This window comes from Aquila chrysaetos, chromosome 22, assembly GCF_900496995.4.
Source record: "Aquila chrysaetos chrysaetos chromosome 22, bAquChr1.4, whole genome shotgun sequence".
NCBI lineage: Eukaryota > Metazoa > Chordata > Aves > Accipitriformes > Accipitridae > Aquila > Aquila chrysaetos.
Window position 1 is genome coordinate 13,617,458 of NC_044025.1, and position 18,625 is coordinate 13,636,082.

At 42.3% G+C, this 18,625-nt stretch overlaps 1 protein-coding gene across 5 annotated transcripts in view; it reads right to left on the minus strand.

Annotated features, from left to right (window-relative positions):
• Window positions 1-18,625, minus strand: part of SGCD (sarcoglycan delta) — a 352,116-nt gene that overhangs the window by 146,595 nt on the left and 186,896 nt on the right. The gene's annotated exons all lie outside the window — the stretch shown is intronic.

Here is an 18,625-nt window from a genome sequence, read left to right on the forward strand (position 1 = left end):
AGTCCCACCAAAGATGAAACACAGCAGCAGAGTTGTCAAGGTAACAATATAGAAAAGAGACAGTTTAAAGAGAGAGAGTTATATTTTTCCCTCTTAATGTTCCTTTTCAAAACCGTGCACTCCACTTCTATCGGGTTATTCTGTTCTGTGATTTACAGAGGTGCAGCGGCCAGATGAAGTGTTTGCAAGAGACAAATGCAGCTGGGGATCGGAAATAATTGAGAGCCTTATGTATGGTCTGATCCATGTATGCTCACTGAAGGCAGCAGGAAGCCTGTTGCCTTCCACGGGCTGTGGATTAGGTCCACAGCAAGGACTCATTTATCCGCAGGAAGGTGAGATCTGCCTTTCACGCACTGGCAATGAGATCTTACAAAACCCACATGGGTTGCTCATGTGGAAAGCCTGCAGTACTTCATCCATCCAGCCTGTTTTGAGAGCTGCTGTGGTAATACCGTGCATGGCTTTCGCCTGCACCCTGCCCTGCTACCAGAATGCCCTTTTCTTAACTCCTGCAGAGAGCCACACGTCGGTCAGCAATATGGCCCACACGCCCTGGCAACGTGCACAGCCCAGATTCTGGCAACCTGGAGCAGCGCCCCAGCTGCACGCAACTTCACTGGGGATGTATGCGGAACGTGATGCTATTTTGCAGAAGACAAGACAAGATGAAACCACCCGGTCATTCTGCCTCAGTTTTCAAGACTATAAGCCAAGCGAAAGGCATGCACACAAGCCGCACGCATACGACCAATGATAGCATTTCAGATTTATTTGCACAGCTTGTGAGGAGTCAGTTTGTGCCAGAACAGAAACCACAGACTTTTGGATCACAAATCAGGAGAGCTATCGATGCAGCTAAAAGAGAGTCTCCTGAACTGGCTGCAACAGCAAAGATAATACTTTCTGGGTTGGCAACCAGTAATGGCTGAAGCCAACAGCGCCTAAAACCATTAGAGTCTCTTAGTATAAATAAACTGAAACAGAAGAATATGAACTGCAGATTCACATAATTAGATTTTCAATTGTACAAGACAATGAGGCATCTGCAGAGCTGTTTGCAAGACGATAGTCCTTGCCTTCTGTCTTAAATTTCCCCATGGCCTTTATTCAGCAAACCAGTTACGTATGGTGACAGGCAGTAACTTCAGTGGATCGGCGTGTGTTTTGAGTTAAGCACATGCTTCGGTGCTTTGTGGTCCAGGACTTCTTATGGCAGCCTGGCTCCAGCAGGACCAATAGTCAAATCATTTACCACATGGCAGTACAGTACTTTGAAATTATTCGGTTCTTATGGTAAATCAGTGGTTTTCAAATTTTTCTCGGTGTGTAAACCCCTAAATATTTGCCAAAGGAGGTGCATACCCCTGTAATAATTTCACAGAGAGAGATTTCTACATACCTACACAAAACTCTTTTTTTCCTGTCATTTTTCACAGTTCCCTTGGGAATAATCCACAGGCCTCCCATACGTCTGTGGACCACAGGCTAGAAACTACTGCTGGAGATAACTTAATCCCTTATTAAAAATGTAAATGATCTCTTCTGTTTATGTGCCATACTTTCTACCTTCAGAATATTTATGCGAGCTAGCAGGATGCTGGCAGGTAGAGACATGGGGAGGTGACAGCATTAATACTGCATTTTTTCCATTGGCATAATTAGTAGGCCAAGTCTATAAATATTTACATTAAATCTGTCAGGCATCGCACCAACCTCACTGATAACTTAAGGGTGTCTTACTGTAAACTGCATTAATGCCTAACTATTTTGTCATCAAGTAACACATAAAATGCTCCTTCAAGCTAAGCCACTTTGACTAGGTTGTTTTTATCTCTTTCTCATTTGCGTACGGGGTTTAGAGATGCTTCAAGCATCAGAACTGTGGCTCAGGGACTGTTCTATTTTCTGTTATTGAGCTATCATTTGTATTAGTGCCAGTGCTACCAAAAATATATGAACCTTGCAAGTGTAAAACTTAAGTTGATGTCGACATAACTATCTGCGTAACTGCTATTATTTCTCAGTACTGGCAGGGTTATGAGGATTAAAAAAACCTACCAGAGCTCTTTGGGAAGATAAAAACAAATTAACCCCCCTCAAAGCTCCAGTATCTTTGCAGCTGGAGACTGCAACATGTAGGGACTTCCATTTTGTGCATGAGATCTACTCCACCTGGATCCATGAATTTCTACACCAGGAAATACATGAGACCTACAAAAGGCAGGAAGGAAAGTTCCTTCTCTACCATTTATAACTGTCCTGCATTTTGGCATCCACATTTTCTAGAAGCAGCTGAAAATGATTTAGTATTTACTGTTGACTTAGCAATATTCATAACTAATTCCATTTAACTGATAATATCTATTTGCATACAAAACGAAACTCGGGATTTTCATGCTGCGCAGATTTCCAGGGACTCGCTCAACTATTCCCAAAACCTTCCCAAGCAAATCAGGGCAAAACAAATATGCAGAAAGAATCAGCATGTAAATGCAGGTGTGTGTGCACCTGGAGTGGAGGAAGAAGTCAAAATAAAAATTTTAATATCTGAATGAGATAATTAAGCAATCCCCTGTTCGACCTTTCCCTCCAAATGCCTTTTCTTTAATCCATTAAATCTCTTGATATACCACAATAGAATAAATATAAATGTTCAAATATTTTTAAACTCTCACTTGAAAGAAATCATCTGCCTAATTATTATTATTTTATATCGCCCTCAGCCTTGGACTCTGGTAACGGATCTCTTGCGTACATGTGTGTAAAGGGAGAAGCCAAGACTCATTTGAGCTCCATCTCCTTAAATGCAGAATTAAGGTAGCTGATGGATTAGAAAGTTAACTGTTTTGGGTCAGGAACAGCAAGCCGTGGGAAGGCAGGTATTGGCATTCCTGACAGATTTGCCCAGCCCTGAGCATCCAGAGAGGATGGAGGCCAATGTAATGAGAAATGGAGGGGAGGAGGGGGTTCCCCAAATTTGTTTAGCTAATGACAGTAGCTGTAGGAGAGGAATGCTTCACTGGAAGGAGAAAACCCATCCTTCTGTGTATGTGTGCGTGCAGGGAACGAAGGTCTGATTTGATGGTAGGGAGCAAAATCCTATTCAAGTGCTGCAGCTGTGAATGAATGAAGGCACACAGGTCATCAGGTAATCACACGCAGGGCTGAGAGGGGCTTGTTGGACAAGTGAAAAGGAAATGGGAGAAAATGAAAAAGCACTCGTGTGTGTGTGTGTGTGTGTTCGGGCGTAAGGAGCCTGTTGTGACTGTGCCTGGAGAGCAACCGACTGTGCATGCAACCATGCGCTAGGAGCAGCCAGACCTGCAGCGCCTACATCCTCACCCACTGCTCCAGCTTCTTCAGAGGAGATAAATATGGCTACATTTTAGTAAGAAGCTATAAATATAGGACTGCTTGTGAGATGCAAGATCTTCTAATTCTCGGAAACTAAAGACAAAGAGAGGCAGAGCTAACGCTGCTGTGGCCCTGCTCTCGCAGACAGTTGTTCAAGGACATTCTGAATTTCATGCAGATGAGAAACTCCAGTAATGGCAGAGGTGAGCCTGAAGTGGAGACCTTGCTTCACACAACACTGAGTTATTTAGATCTGAGTACTAAATTTTGCTCCTTCTATTCATGTGGAGTTAGCAAACAGTACGATAGCATAAACGAACCAAGGGAAACACAACAAAAGTCCCGGTTTCATAGTAATTTTACAGGTAAGCTGGGGAATGGGAGGTCAGGGCAGCACTTGGTGTCGCTTGTACAAGGCTGAAAACACATGAGTTCAGGTGAAGGACTGAGCTTTTATGAGAGGCCAGACCCAGAGCGCTGCTGCTCAGGGTCTGGACTTCAGAAACATCCGCATCTCTGCTGCTGCTACGAGACAAGGACTGAAGTGGCAAAAAGTCATCACCAAAGGCAAAGATCTTCCACTATACAGACTGAGGAGAGCTGTAGAAAAGGGAGGGTGGAGGATGGAAATTCAAGTATCCAGCGTGCCAGAACAACAGCAGGCTCATGCTTAACATTGCACAGATTGATGTGTAACACCTGCACTGAGAGCAACCTACTCCTACTGGCTATTTTCTCCTTAGCGTCCAAGACCTGCAGACTCCCTGAGCTCATTTGCAGACTGTAGTGCACCTAATCAGAAAGCTCTGTGCTGTGTTCCTTTTTCCACAAATGCTGCACCAGTGTTTACCCGTTGGCCGAAGAGCCACAGCCAGGAGCTCATCCAGCCCTCCCGCCCGCCCCAACCACTGCTTTGTAATTATTCTGATGATTTCAGCCATTTGCAGGCTCTTCTCAGAAATAATTTAAGGCCAGTAGAGCTTGTTAATAGGTAAAATGGAAAGTGTTCCTTTTCATTTCTCCAGCAACATTAATGTAATTATCCTGAATCATTCTCAAACTACGTGGGCTGTAATTTCAAGGCAATATTACTATTACAGAGCCCTGTTCTTCCAGCCAGCATGTGTCATACTCCCCATCCAGAAGTTATTTATCAATAATCGGAAAGGTCTTCATTTACAAATGATAGAGCCTCTTCATTTACAGCATGACAAGGAAGCGGGATGGGTGTCACCACGCAAAGGTGTGCCACTTCCCTGGCTTCTACCCCTCCGGCATAAGAAAAGCAAGCAAGAAAAAATAACTGTGAAGGTTAATTTCATACAGATATAAGAATAAATATTCAGTTGGCCAGGCCAATAACTGTTCTTCTATTAAAGTCTTAATGGTATCCAAATTTATTACTCTTATCTGAGCAGCCTCACCCTTCGTTCTTTCAGAAATCAAGTTCAAGGCACACAGCTGCTCTCTAAGCTTCGGTTAGATATATGCCCCAACGCAGACAAATCTTCACCTCAGCCTGCAATAATCATCTTCTGGGGGAAAAGTTTCAGTTTCTCCGCCAGGTCTACTGTGGTGGGGATTTTTGAGGTACAGATACGCCATGCTGCTTACATTTAATGCAGAGCGTGGTTGCTGGTCAAGGAGAGCTGTTCAGCAGTCTGTGCTTATCACAGTCTTTCCCTTTGCACTCCCAGCTATTTTTATTCTGTCAAGAGAAGCTCTGCTTGTTCTTACACTTAGATATCCTATTATATCACAAAGTTTAACACCACCCAAATTTTAACATGCACCCAAATTTGGCTCTCCAGAACAATTTCCATAGGCAGGACGTGTATTTTTACAAAGCAATTAGCAGGACTCTTGCAGAACACTAATAAGGCAGACTGTCAGTCCATGAGCAGCCCTGGACATTGCCTTTTGTTTTAATGAGCTGTGGTATGTCATTCTGGACACTAAGACTCTTGCATGATCTCATGAACCTCCTGAGATGAGCATTAGTGACCTTCATACACAATATCTGATCCAAAGGAGAACCCTTGCCCTCTTCTTTCCATGACAAGATTAGCCACTCACCATAAGGCTAAAACTAGATATAAAACTAGATATATCTAGATCAGACTAGATATAGGGAAGAAATATTTTGTGACGAGGGTGGTGAAACACTGGCACAGGTTTCCCAGACAGATGGTAGATGCCCCATCCCTGGAAACATTCAAGGTTGGGTTGGACGGGGCTCTGAGCAACCTGATCTAGTTGAAGATGTCCCTGCTCATTCCTGGGGCATTGGACTAGATGACCTTTAAAGGTCCCTTCCAACCCAAACCATTCTGTGATTCTAAAACCTGATGTACAACATCCACTCTAGAATAAGAAGCAAGGAGACAGTAGTTGTGGTAACCACAATGATAAGCAACCTTTGGCCAAATTTTGCAAATTCTTTCTCTCTGCTTATATTCTGCAAGAGGTGATAAGACACATACTGTTCATAAAGCAGCTCATGACAGTATGCAGATACTTGGAGGCATAGCAGGGTAAAGAATGATTACGCTTATATATAAATAAATGCACACATGCACATGTACTCACATATTTTGAGCTTCAGCAAAGAATGAGGGGGTAGGTTTAAAAAGAAAATTGATAGGAACATTAAGCTACACTGAGATTGTGTAAAGGGTGTGAGCCACAGGGAAGGAAAAACGATGTAATGGCCTGAGAAATAAATGCATGTTTGTATGTCAGTAATCACGCCTGACCTTTGCCAGAGAACTCAGTATGGTAGAGGCATATCTGTGAGGATATTTACTCCAAGGACCATGAAAAGGCCATTGTGCAAAAATTCCAGACTCAGATTTATCTACAGAGAGATACCCGAGGGCCTCTCAATCTCAGCATCTCTGCTTCAGTTATTGGCAGGATGTCGCAAAGGGTAAAAAGCCATTTAATTGGGAAATCCGTTTATCGCTGTAGCTATTACCTCTCAATTTCTGAGAGGATTCCTTGTGCTTTCCCACACCTAACCAGTTTCTTGGAGCCGGAGCTAGGGGTTTTTCATGTGTGTTCAACACCAGCAGTAAGGGCTGTGATGGCCAAGAAAGTTAATGAGACCGTTTGCACTTGGTCTGCTGTCCTCTTCCAAATACTTATCTAAGTCAGCAGCTGGTAAGGCTTAGCCCTCACTGCAGCGTCAGAGAGGGCTGCTGCTGCTTCCAAATCTCTGTGTGAGCCAAAGATTCACGCTAAGGATGTCTGTAAAAACGTTTGGTCCCATAAGAGTATGGAAGAGAGAAACAAATGTCCTGTCCCTTTCTCTGCAGAGTGGAGAGTCAACATACAATCTGGTTCTTGGCACCGCCTTTTTATCCCATAACCTTGTAATTACGGTCTTGGATTACTGGTGAGCGCAGTGACCCCAGCAGCCTTCACCAGCCCTATACTGCAGAAATCTTTACTGCAGAAGTGGAGGAATGGAATGACGTTCCTCTTGCAATATTCTACATGGTAGAAAAATGAGTGGCTCATTGTGCGACTCCTTCTCTAAGCGAGCAAACGTACCCTACAGTTTGGCAGCAACAGGATCTTTTTTTCATTAGTAGGACACGGGGAAAACCTTTTCTCATTAGTATATTCTGGAGTGAAATTTCATCACTGCTGTGATTAATGTTAGCATCATTTCTGCCCTAAATTCTCCATTCTCTCAGGCTAAAAATACCCTCCTGGATTTCCTGATGTTGTCCAATGAGAATCACAAAGTGAGTGAGGGCAAGGAGAGAAAATGAGAGAGAGGCGCTTTGCGTCTTGCATCCAGACTTACTTTTTGGGCAAAGTAGCTGTCAGAAAGGTGTCCTGGTTTCAGCTGGGATAGAGTTAATTTTCTTTTCTAGTAGCTGGTAGAGTGTTATGTTTTGGATTCAGTATGAGAAGAATGTTGATAACACACTGATGTTTTCAGTTGTTGCTGAGTAGTGTTTAGACAAGACAAGGATCTTTCAGCTTCTCATACCCAGCCACCAAGAAGGCTGCAGGGGCACAAGAAGCTGGGAGGGGACACAGCCAGGACAGCTGACCCAAACTGGCCAAAGGGATGTTCCATTGTCGTGGACATCCATACCACATGACATCATGCCCAGTATATAAACTGGGGGGAGTTGGCCTGGGGAGCGGATCGCTGCTCAGGAACTAACTGGGCATTGGTCGGTGAGCGGTGAGCAATTGCATTGTGCGTCACTTGTTTTGTATATTCCAATTCTTTAATATTATTATAGTCATTTTATTATTGTTAACAATAACATTATTATTTTCTTCCTTTCTGTTCTATTAAACTGTTCTTATCTCAATCCACGAGTTTTACCTTTCTTTTTTCTGCGATTCTCTCCCCCATCCCACTAGGGGGTGGGGGGAAGTGAGTGAGTGGCTGCATGGTGCTTAGTTGCTGGCTGGGGTTAAACCATGACAGAAGGTAACAGAGCTGTTCCCTTCTAAAATGTGAGGGATTTTACCTGCCCACTTTTCTCCCAAAATGATGACAAAAGTTTATGTGGATACTTCTCACAGAGTAGTACAGTTTTCATGTTACCCCTCACTCAGAAATATATTTGCAATTATAACTCTATGAAACAATACAATTTAACTCTATGAAATCATTAACTGATAATTAAAAAAAGCTTATTTGATTTTGTCTTTTTTCCAAGTGCCTGTGTGGCTTATTCTCACTGTCCAGACATGACCTGCCTTCTCAGTTTCTGTGGGTTAGAGGCACATTCAAGCTGGAGTAAACTCTCCCTCCACTAAGGCAGGAAATAGGCAAAGTGAAAAATTAAATCCCTTTCCCACAAAACCTGTTTCCAAATGCAAATATGACCTAATAAAAGCCTTAGTGTTTTTGTAACCCCGTCTTACAGAAGATCAGCATGAGAGAAATCAATGCAGAGCATTACTCTCAATTGTGTGTGAAAACATATACGTGTATTTCAGTAGAGTGATATTTAAGTAATAAGTAATGTATTGTTACAGTGGGATTAGATGTGAATTCTGCAACAACAGCTCCTATCTGAGAAGGCCAGAGGTTGAGTGTTTCTCAACACACTGCTCCAGCAAGTGAGCATCTGCCCCCTTGCATGAAGCAGCACTGCACTGCATTCACATGAGCGCTGCTGAGCAAAGCCTCCTCCTTTCACCCCTCCAGCTATTTATCATCATCATAGAAAATCGGCAGCAACTTAGCACAGTGTTAGAGAAGTCTCCATCCCTACTGCCACACAGAGGTTAAACCAATCTCTCTGCAACGCAACAGCAAAGCCAGTGCATTTCTTTTAACCTAAATCACGCAGGTAGTTAGGCTTTAAAGGAGAGCTGGTGGGGGAATGCAAGCGTTTGCAGGGCTTGCTGCTGGGAGCACGGTCTGGAACAGTCCCAGAGTTTTATGGGTTTATCATCCCAACACATAAACTTTCTCCCAGTAGGGCTCCTTTTCACTTACCTGTTTTTATTATTCTACAGCTGGAACTCCACGGCAAATCTCTCAAAGGTTAACAGGCCTGTCCAGAAAGTGCAAGAAACAGCCTGGCTGCAGTCTATGAATTTTAATGCTCTACATTACAACAACGTGCTATTTTTATACCAGATAGCAGTCCACAATCAGCACTATTTTGCTAACTGTGTAAGATATGACAGAGGCCAAGGAAAGGTGCAATAACAGTTGTAAGACAACCCGCCTGCAAAAAATAATAGAAGACCACCATAAAGATGGAATGGGAGTAAGAGGGGAAATAACAAACCAGGGAGATTCAGAGAAACTCCAGCAAGGGCACCTCCATCTGCTAGCCTTGGAAACCAAGTAAATGTTGTTGTGCTACAGCAGGGCGGCACGCATTTCAGACAGATGGTGATCCCCCTGTGAAATTAGTCAATCTTTCTTTGATAGGCTTCAGAAAGCCCCGCTGCTGTCTTCCTAAGAGAAATGACACCTTTATGCTGAAAGTTACAGGTTGTTGCAGGCAAAAGGACAGAAATACACCCACACACTTTCCTCATCTGCTGTACACTCAAGCTGGCAGTGTATTTTGCAACAAGGAATGCTTGCAGGCACTGAAACATCTCTCAGACACATGCTCTCTAAACCAACATGTTTTAGAAGCTATTTAAAAAAAAAAAAAAAAAAAAAGCTGGCTACCAGAATACATGTGTTGCATCTCTTCATTCACTGCAATGCAGCGAGCAGCAAATCTTTAAGTGATGCTTAAGCCTCACACACCTCAGTAAAGGATTTCTAAGCACCTTATGATGCGAGATTGTCACTGGGCCAAAATCAGGCTCTATCAATTCTTTGGTAGCACAGTGAACCCTGAACTTGCTTCAGCACTGGGGAAAAGGCATTTGCCACACCAGTCTTACAAAGGTTGAGTAATCCTTGACACTTGCCACGGAGCAGATGACCACATCAGCCTGTGCAATATCGGCGCAGCTCCGGTTGGGATCCACGGCAGCACTGCGCTGCTGAAGGTGTAACCGGAGGCTCCTGGGTCAGTGGATGCACCCAGCAGGCTGCAAAGCACTTGAGCACAAGTTGTGTTTTAAGAACTTTCCGTAATAGATGCTTACGTGAGCATTTGACGTAACTCAAATTACATGCAATTCTATCCACAGAGAACTGGAGTAACCCATGAATAAAATATTTCAATAAAAACCTGCTTCAGTGACTTCTTTAAATAAGCACTAGAAGCCCATCAGCCTTGCACTTTCTGCATCTTTTTATCTACTTTCAAAACTAAGCCAGACTGCCCATTTGATCTCCTTCCAACCGTAAAGCTGTGAGAGTAAGGGCCAAACTCTCTAGCTGGAGGACACAGCACAAGGTGTGAACAGTCAGTCCAGGCACGAAGACTGGGACCATGCTTGGAGATTAAGGGCTTGCAGGTCTGCACCATGATAATGCCTCTTACACCAGGGCCCAAAGAGAGTTTAGCCCTGTCTATCCTAAGTTATTTGCACTTCTATATAAAGACAAAACCAAAGATTCCTTAAATAGAAAATTTTTCACAATTATGTGCTGGCATTTCTTTATAATTGTCTTAAATACTTCACTCTCAAGAAAATGTGGTTGAAAATGCAAGAAAATTATGCTGATCATTTGCTCATAATTAGATAGATTCAATAAAACCTGGTGCTTAGCATGTTTTGCATCTGTATACTCTTTATACAAAATTAATCTCAAAGATAACTCTATCACTTTTTAGTCCTTTGCTATCAAGCACATCTGGTCTGGCATGGATGGTCTTCATAAACAGATACCTCTTGAGGATTATTTAAAATCACTACTTTGCCCACAAAACAGTTCTCTAGCACTCCAGTTTTCCCTTCTGTTACTGTCATGCAAAGCTTGGAGAATTATGGGCTTTGGCTTATTCTGAGAAGAAACCAATTATGGAACTGGTGATTTTTGTTGGAAGCCTGGTTATTTATGAAGAAAATAAGAAGTCTTGTTTCCATGGTGGGAAGAATGTGGGGAAAAAAAGTAGTAATCTTGTGGCCCAATGCTCCAAATGTCTTTCAATCAACATTTAACCAAAATGTTTGCTCAAAATGTTAGCTGCTTCTTGAAGCTAAAAGCACAAAAGTTGTCTTAGGGAGCACTGATAAAGCTAAAGCTACTGGTAGACTCATAAAACCTACTGCCACAGTTTACCTGTGGATGAAACTTCCATCTCCTGGTCCAGATAAAGAAAATCCCTAGGAGGTGATAAACAATTGCCTGTTTTCCTATGCAAAATGGCCCTTGTGTCATGGAAGTCCTATTAATTTTCCTGGGAGTGCACAAAATTAGCTAAAAATGCTTATGTGTACTAAACAAGACAAAAGATATTTATGGAGCTCCTTTCTGATGCCTTTCCAGAGCAGTCCAGTTATGTTTTCAACCCCATATATAAGCATCTCTATTTACTACTCTGAGTATCTGATCTTCTTTTCTTTGTGTGAGAAATTTTTCTTCTTCCTTCGGAGTACTGTCCCCATTTCTAAGCCTGAAGAATATGAAATAAATATGGTACTGCATATAAACAATGCACAATATAACAGAGCTTCTAAATTCAGAGTCAGCCGAAGATATCAAGTTTATTTTCTTTCTCAGTGATTGATGCCCTCTAGAAGAAATAATAATTATATGGTACAAGGAGGAGGAAAAAAAGCATGTTGAATGATACAAGCACTTAGTCAAAACATAACTGAAACACTGAGAAAAAAAATGCTTTAAAACTGCTTAGCCTGAATAAGACAGCATTATTATCTGCAAAATGGATGAAAAATAAAACCCCTCCAATAAGAAAAGGACTTAAGAAATCTGTTATACGCTAATGCCATCTACCAGACATCAGTGGAAGTAGCAGAAAAAAAAAGTTAAATGAAACAGCAAATATAACAACGATTAAGTAAGAATTTGTGCACAGACCCAAGTCTTTTGTTTGTTTGTTTGTTTTGTTTGGTTTTTTTTTTAGCAAGTACCAAATTAAAAATCTTGTTCTGACTTTCCTTTTTTCTCAGAGCAAGGATTCCAGGGCATCCGTGAATGCAAATATTTATCACATTTCTAATTGGCAAGGTTGCAGAAAAAACTTTTTAATTCCCCTTCCAACACAACTTTGAGGCACAACATATATTTACATGACTTTGAACTATCATTATTCTTCTCCTGCAAGCTGCCACTCTCTTATGCAAGGCAAAAAAACCTTATTGTGTGTCAAATTCCACATTGTCTCAGGGCCTCTTCATCCTGCCTTGACTAGCTTAATCAGTGAGTCCAAGCTCAGTGAGCTTTGCCAGTGGTTACACTGTCAGCTTAATCACAGCCCTTATCTGTATGTGAAGATCAGTTTCCAAGGACTGCCTGGTAACTGTAAAGGGGTTGCTACTTCTCTTCATGTCCCAAGTGGCCCCAGATTTATAGCCATCTCCAAAACATGCCTCAAGGGCACGTGCCAAACCTTAACAATGCAGTCTCTTTTCCAGGAGAAAGATTTCCAGCACCATTGAAGATGAGCTCCTTGAGTTGTCTCCTCCTCCCCTCTGTCTTCTCAGCCATGCCTTTTGTGCTGAGACAGAAAGCTGAAACAAATGAGCCCCAAAGGCAGCATCAAGCATGTTTCTGTGTTATTTTAGGGAACCAGAACATCTGTGTATTCTCATCTTTTGGAGATTGCAGATGGGATAGAAAACTTTTACTGAATCCTGTCACATCAAGACAGCTGACTTGCATGGCCAGTGATACTTTGACTTCTTTCTCTGTGCCCTTCCCTGGCAGTTTACCTTGGCAAGCCCAAGCCAGTCAGGCTGCGAGTTACACTCTACCTTAGTCTTGCAATTACAAAGACTGCTGCAGCTGGGCCACTTCTTCGGCTAAACCTTGTACAATTGCTGATCCAACCCTCACTTCGTGTCTACCTTCAGATCATTCCTTAACTCCTGCTAGGAAGTTTCTAGACACGGTCTGAATTCTTTCCTGTGATCACCAGTTCTTGTTTGAGGGTTCATTTCCTTTTGCAAAGTTCACAGCCTCTTGGAACACTGTTTTAAGTTTACTTGTAAAGGCTTCAGCTCATGTTTTGGGACTTGCTTTCTGCAGATTTTTGTGGATTCTGAAACATTCACCCTTCACATGGAAGCAGAAAGCCATGAAATCAGTGGGACTTCACATGCATGAAATTCTATTTGTGCTGTAGCCTGGGCATAACAAAGGCCAAAATACACAAAAAATGTAGGTATAATTTTACAGCAGAAGTCTCTAAGCATCACAGGACCCTAAAACTTGTGTAACTGAGACAAGAAACAGTGGCCATGACCCTGTCTTTAGCCTACGTACTTTTCAAAACCTGAAGCCAGGTTGTTTCTGGTATCCTTCAACTTTCCTTTTGGACAGACACCAGAAATAAATAGCAGATGCCTGTTCAGTCTCAAGATAGGGAGAAAGAGATGCAGCTGCAAATCTGCCACCACTGTGCCATGGGCCTGGTCTCCATCTGCTGATGCAGACATGCATACACACAGAAAGTGGGAGACAGACAAAGCCATATCTGAAACCAGCAGAGCACAACGTGGACCTGAACCATTTTGAGAGACCAGAGAACACTTCCATTTCAAAAGGAACATCATCTATCTATGTGCCTGTTATTTAAGACACAACCTCATTTCTTCCAGTACATAAACTTACCCAAAACTAACAAAATACGTTAGGCTTTTAGTCCCTAATACCTATTTAGAAAAATATACCAGAAACTCTGACAGTTAGAAAGAATCTGATTTTCTGTATAGTGTATTCAGATCAACGACACCTCTTTGCATCAACTTTACTTTTTTTCCCCTCAACCCCAGCCCATTGCTTTAAGAAGTATTTACACATACCATCTAACAAAGGCACTATCCAGAAATTCTGCCAGTATTTGTCTCCTTCTGATCTTCCAGAAGGAAAGAAACAAGAGCTATTTAGCAGCTACACTTAGTCTGTCTCTACAGTAGAAAGGTTCAAATGATGAAGCGGTATTGAATAGCCACTGATTAAGAAATTGCAGCACTACTAGGAGTTGCTGTTGATTCAAGGTGAGAGGAACTGAACTGAGCTGGAGTTAGTTGGCAATGCGCAAAGAGGAATCTCCATGTTGTCAAAAATCTTCCGCTGTGTCTGATTCTGGCATTATTTCCTACTGGCTTGTTAAGAAAAAACGAGCCCTCATCACACTCCTCTGGTGCTTCCTTTGCTCCTTGGATGAATATTCTACAAGTGCAAATAAAATGTTCAACAGCAGCAATTTATTTTCTGTCTCTTACAAAAAGGATTGCAGGCAGCCAGGCTTTTGTATCAGGAGCTGGAAGCAAGTGTGTTACAGAAAAGCCTCCCTGCCAGGTCTGAGTTCCCCTCCTTCTTCTGTCCTTTGCTTTCTTGTGAGATAATAGCCATAAGGCACCACAAGGGCCATAATAATACGGCACTGGTTCTCCGTGTTTTGTCTCATCTCTACTACTGTAAGTGCCTGCGAGACACTAGCAGGATGTAGCCACTCACAAAATTTAGTCATGAAGAGCCAAACCCATGTTCCTGAACTGCAGAGAGAGGATGCATAGGCAGTTCAAAACTAGGCAGAGAATCAATATTGGGGAGGAATCTCTCATTATTATTGCAATATAAGTCTGGGGTTTAAATAGCCCACGTCAGAAGAGTTGAGACATGCCATCACAAAACTTTTATTTCCTATCCATTGGGCTTTTAAGCTTCCAGCTCCCCAGAGTAAGTTATGCCTGAGACTGTAAACAGTTTTTTTTCCCTGCCTCCAAAATTGGAAACACACAGTGCAACCATGCTTAAGCCTGTTGGCTCTCCTCTCTCTTACAGAACAACATTCACTGCCTCTGTTTTGCCTATCTTTTCTTTCCCAGGATGCTGGCAGCACATGGGTTAACGAGACAATTATTTGAGGGAAAGACATTTCCAATAAATCAGCAGATAGCAAAAGGGAAAAAGCACTAGAGTATTTTTTTCTGCTCACAATTTCATTATGCTCTTGGCTTTGAGCCATTATAAGGTAAATCACCCAAGTCACGTTGCACAGACATTTCTGAAAGGACAGGTATTTAAATCACTTTGTAAGCTACGCTGCTTGTTTTGAATGGAGAATCCTGCTTATTTTGTACGGCACTTTATGCCCATTTAAAAGTTTTGAAAAGGAGAGCTGCAGTCAAAGCTAGAGCTGTAATTTGGTGGCAAACAGCACATCATGGTACTGGTCTCAGCATTGTCCCCATAGCTCACATTCTCCTTTCCCTCCTGCACCAGACCTGCCGGCAGCAACCCAGCAAATGGACATACACCCCATCTTCTGTTCCCTTTTGGCAACAAACCTTGGAGTAATGCGGACCAAAGATGGGATAACTACTTGTATTACTTTGACCTGGGCAAGCCTGCTGAGCTGGTGACATTCACTAACCCTCTCCCCCAGGTTTTTACGTCCATCAGCCTCTGGTATTCACTTGCCCGTCACTGGCTCATGGCTCCTCGGCAAACATGGAAAACTGCAAAAATGTCCTGCGTTCATCACTGGGATGACTCTCCTGGGATGAAACTCCCAGAGCAAGGAAATTGTGACTGCTGGTAAAAAGATTATAGTTTTGACGGTCTTTTCATTCTCTTTCTCCCCTACATCCCTACAGTGTGATCAAGTGGAGACAGAGCGAGAACAGCGACGCAACAGCAGAACCTCATGGACAAAGAAGATGGGGGATGAAGAAAAGGCAAATACCATGGTGGTGCAGGTGGCCTTGAAAGCACAAGCTTGTCCCTGCACAAGCTGTCTTCCAGCCATTTTTAATGGCTTTTCACTTCACACAGTGTCATTAATGTTCAATATTTTTCTTTTTACAGCTCACAGCTTTCAACTTAATGTGTTCATTGTTACTTCCCCCCCACCCCCACCCCTAGAAGTCACTGAAAGTGCCTTTACCTTCATGATTTGGAGTCTCGCACAATTTACTGAAATACTGAGCATCAGTCATAAAAACCACACATAAAAGCCAAACGCACTATAAGAATCTCGAGTTAACACAATAAAAGCATCCTCACATGCACTCCGGCAGACAGGAATCCCAATTAATGCCTTACACAGAAACACAAGCTCTTCATGCTTAAGTTTAGATATTTCATTTCTGACTGTTCAAAACAGGGTGAAGGCTGCTTGCTTTCACCGTCTATCCATCTACCAACCTCTCATTTGGGCTAAGTTCAACACAGCAAGAAGCTACTGCAGGAGACAGAGATTCCTCACCAGCTTCTAAACTAGTTGACAGACATTTCCAGCTGCTTTTCAATGCACGTTCCACTGTCAATCAAAATTACAAGGTATAATTAAGCAGGCAACAGCTAAGCAATGTCTGTCTTCTACCCAAGAACCCAATGAAGAGATTAATTTACCAGTGAAACAGAGTAAGATGAGTTCCTCTAAAAAAAAACTTGGCAGAATCAAGGCACCATCAATTTTTTTCCTATCTAGCAGCAGGTTAAATATTGTATTTTTCTGCAATGCAGAGTTTCAAAAGTTGCCAAGAACTCAAAGCTTTCTGTATTATCCCGTATTAATATTGGTGATCTCAGTTCAGCCTGCAAATTCAGCTCATGAATACATCAGTGTGTCATTCAGCCTCATGAGCGGGATAACAGTACCATCTACCAGGCAAGTTCCAGTTTGGTGTCCCATGAAAACGGCATTTGCTACCCTGCACTGGGAACCCACCAGCACTGGTCATGCCAGACACGGAGCAGTGCTGCGTCCCACTACCCAGCATCGGCTCCCGGAACCAAGAAACAGAATTGCCCCAAGGAAATGTCCCAGAAAGATTCAATCAGCTTCAGCTCCCTCTTCCTCTCCCGGTGCCCTCCCGTCCCTCCAGCGCTCTCAGTGTGCATCTTCACATAGACCTGCAGAAGCATCTTGGGGACCACAAATCTCACCAAGGCACCCACTGTGCTGCCTGACAGCTATTCGAAAATGGCATCAGATATCAGAAGGATGATGAGATGACACACGAACCTTTGTAGGAATGACAGAATCTGCCCCAAGCTGTTGTAGGCTCCCGAGACCTTCTAAATACCTTGCTCTACCTGACATTTCTTTGTGCAGTGTCTGGTATCTTCACTTTGCATCACTGAACTTTAATTAGTTTAACAACTTGCAGGGGACTTTTTAAATAGTATTTTATTTAATCAACAGGTTTTTCATTGTAATGTTCAGTTGCACCAAGAGATCACACTAAGATAATGAAAAGTATTGGAGCACCTGAAAACTTAATTAAAACACGTAAAAATTAATTATACCACTCATCATTGATTTTGTCTGAAAAAGCTGATATTGCAAATAGGAAATCAAAAGCAAGGAGGTCATGTAGAGAATCACTGATGCGAAAGTGATGTATTACAGAAAAAATATGTTCATGCTGAGAGGAGCCATTCACTCCAGGTCCACGATCCAGTGCTGAGCTGAATTCCATCCCACATAGCAAAATTGCCAATCAGGCATCAATAAGGAGGCTGATTAAGGTGGAACCAGAAGAACAGAGTACATATAATACAACTATTATGTAGACAATTGTATGTGAGATTAGAATCACACGATTAGTAAAGTCAGCCTTTTCAGGATCTTTTTCTGCCTCTGCACAAGAAAAGGAGTTTAGTAGACTAACTATTAAATGTCATTCTTCAGGCTCTCCAGAAATGTTCGAGATAGGTGCCTATGTTAGGACTATGCCTGGTGTTTCAAACAGGGATTATAACACCCCTTAATGGCCGTAACTAAATAGGACCCTGCTCATGCCTGCATTCAGCCCCCAGTGTTAGGGTGGCAAGGGGAGCAGCTGGACGCTCTACCCCTTTCTGCTTTATCTTGGAAAAAATTATGTATTGTCCTCTAACTTAAATAATAATTCTCTCTCCCTCCTGTCAGTTCCTGAGCTTGTTTATGAAGCATAATTGTATTGTATTTCAACTTGGAATCAGTAGAACCAGTTAATACATCCTTTTAATAAAATACCACAGTACAGAAAGGCCAACCTGGTAGCGGCATAAATTTTATCCAGAGCTCTATCATAGACTCCTTTCAGCAAGTCACTTAACTTCTCTGAGCCTAAAGTACGGAATGAAGGAAATACTGTTTTACTAAACTCAGCAGAGAGATTATCTAATATATCTAATATTTATAAAGCCCTTTCAGATCCTCAAGTAAAGACCATAGAAGTGTAAAGAAGTACTGACCCAGATAAGGGTTAAGAGCAAAATCTTTTTCCCAGTGACAGCTCTCAGATGACCTTGTAATGTTAGGATTTATTTTCAACGCAAAGGAAGATCTGTCAGGTCTAGGAGCCATGTTTTGCTCTAACTGCCGATGACTTGCTACCACCAGGAAAACAAGTTTAGTCACTGATCCAAATGTCAAGAGCTGCCAAATCAGCGCTTTGATGAAATGTCAGGAATATTAACATGGTTTCAGGTCTGCTCTGATTTAACATTGTGCAGCCAAAATGGAATCTGGTCACACTGTTTTTTTCCCCAGGAAAATAACAAGTAACCAGCAACATAGACATTATATACACTTCTTCACTTTCTTTGAAGTGAAGCTGAAGAAGCTAAAAAACCCCACCTAAATCCATAAATATTTCCACTTCTGTGTTTTGAAGGAGTCTGATCTCCACATGCTGCAACTTCAGGAGTACAAATATCCCATTTAATGAGACAACTGAAACA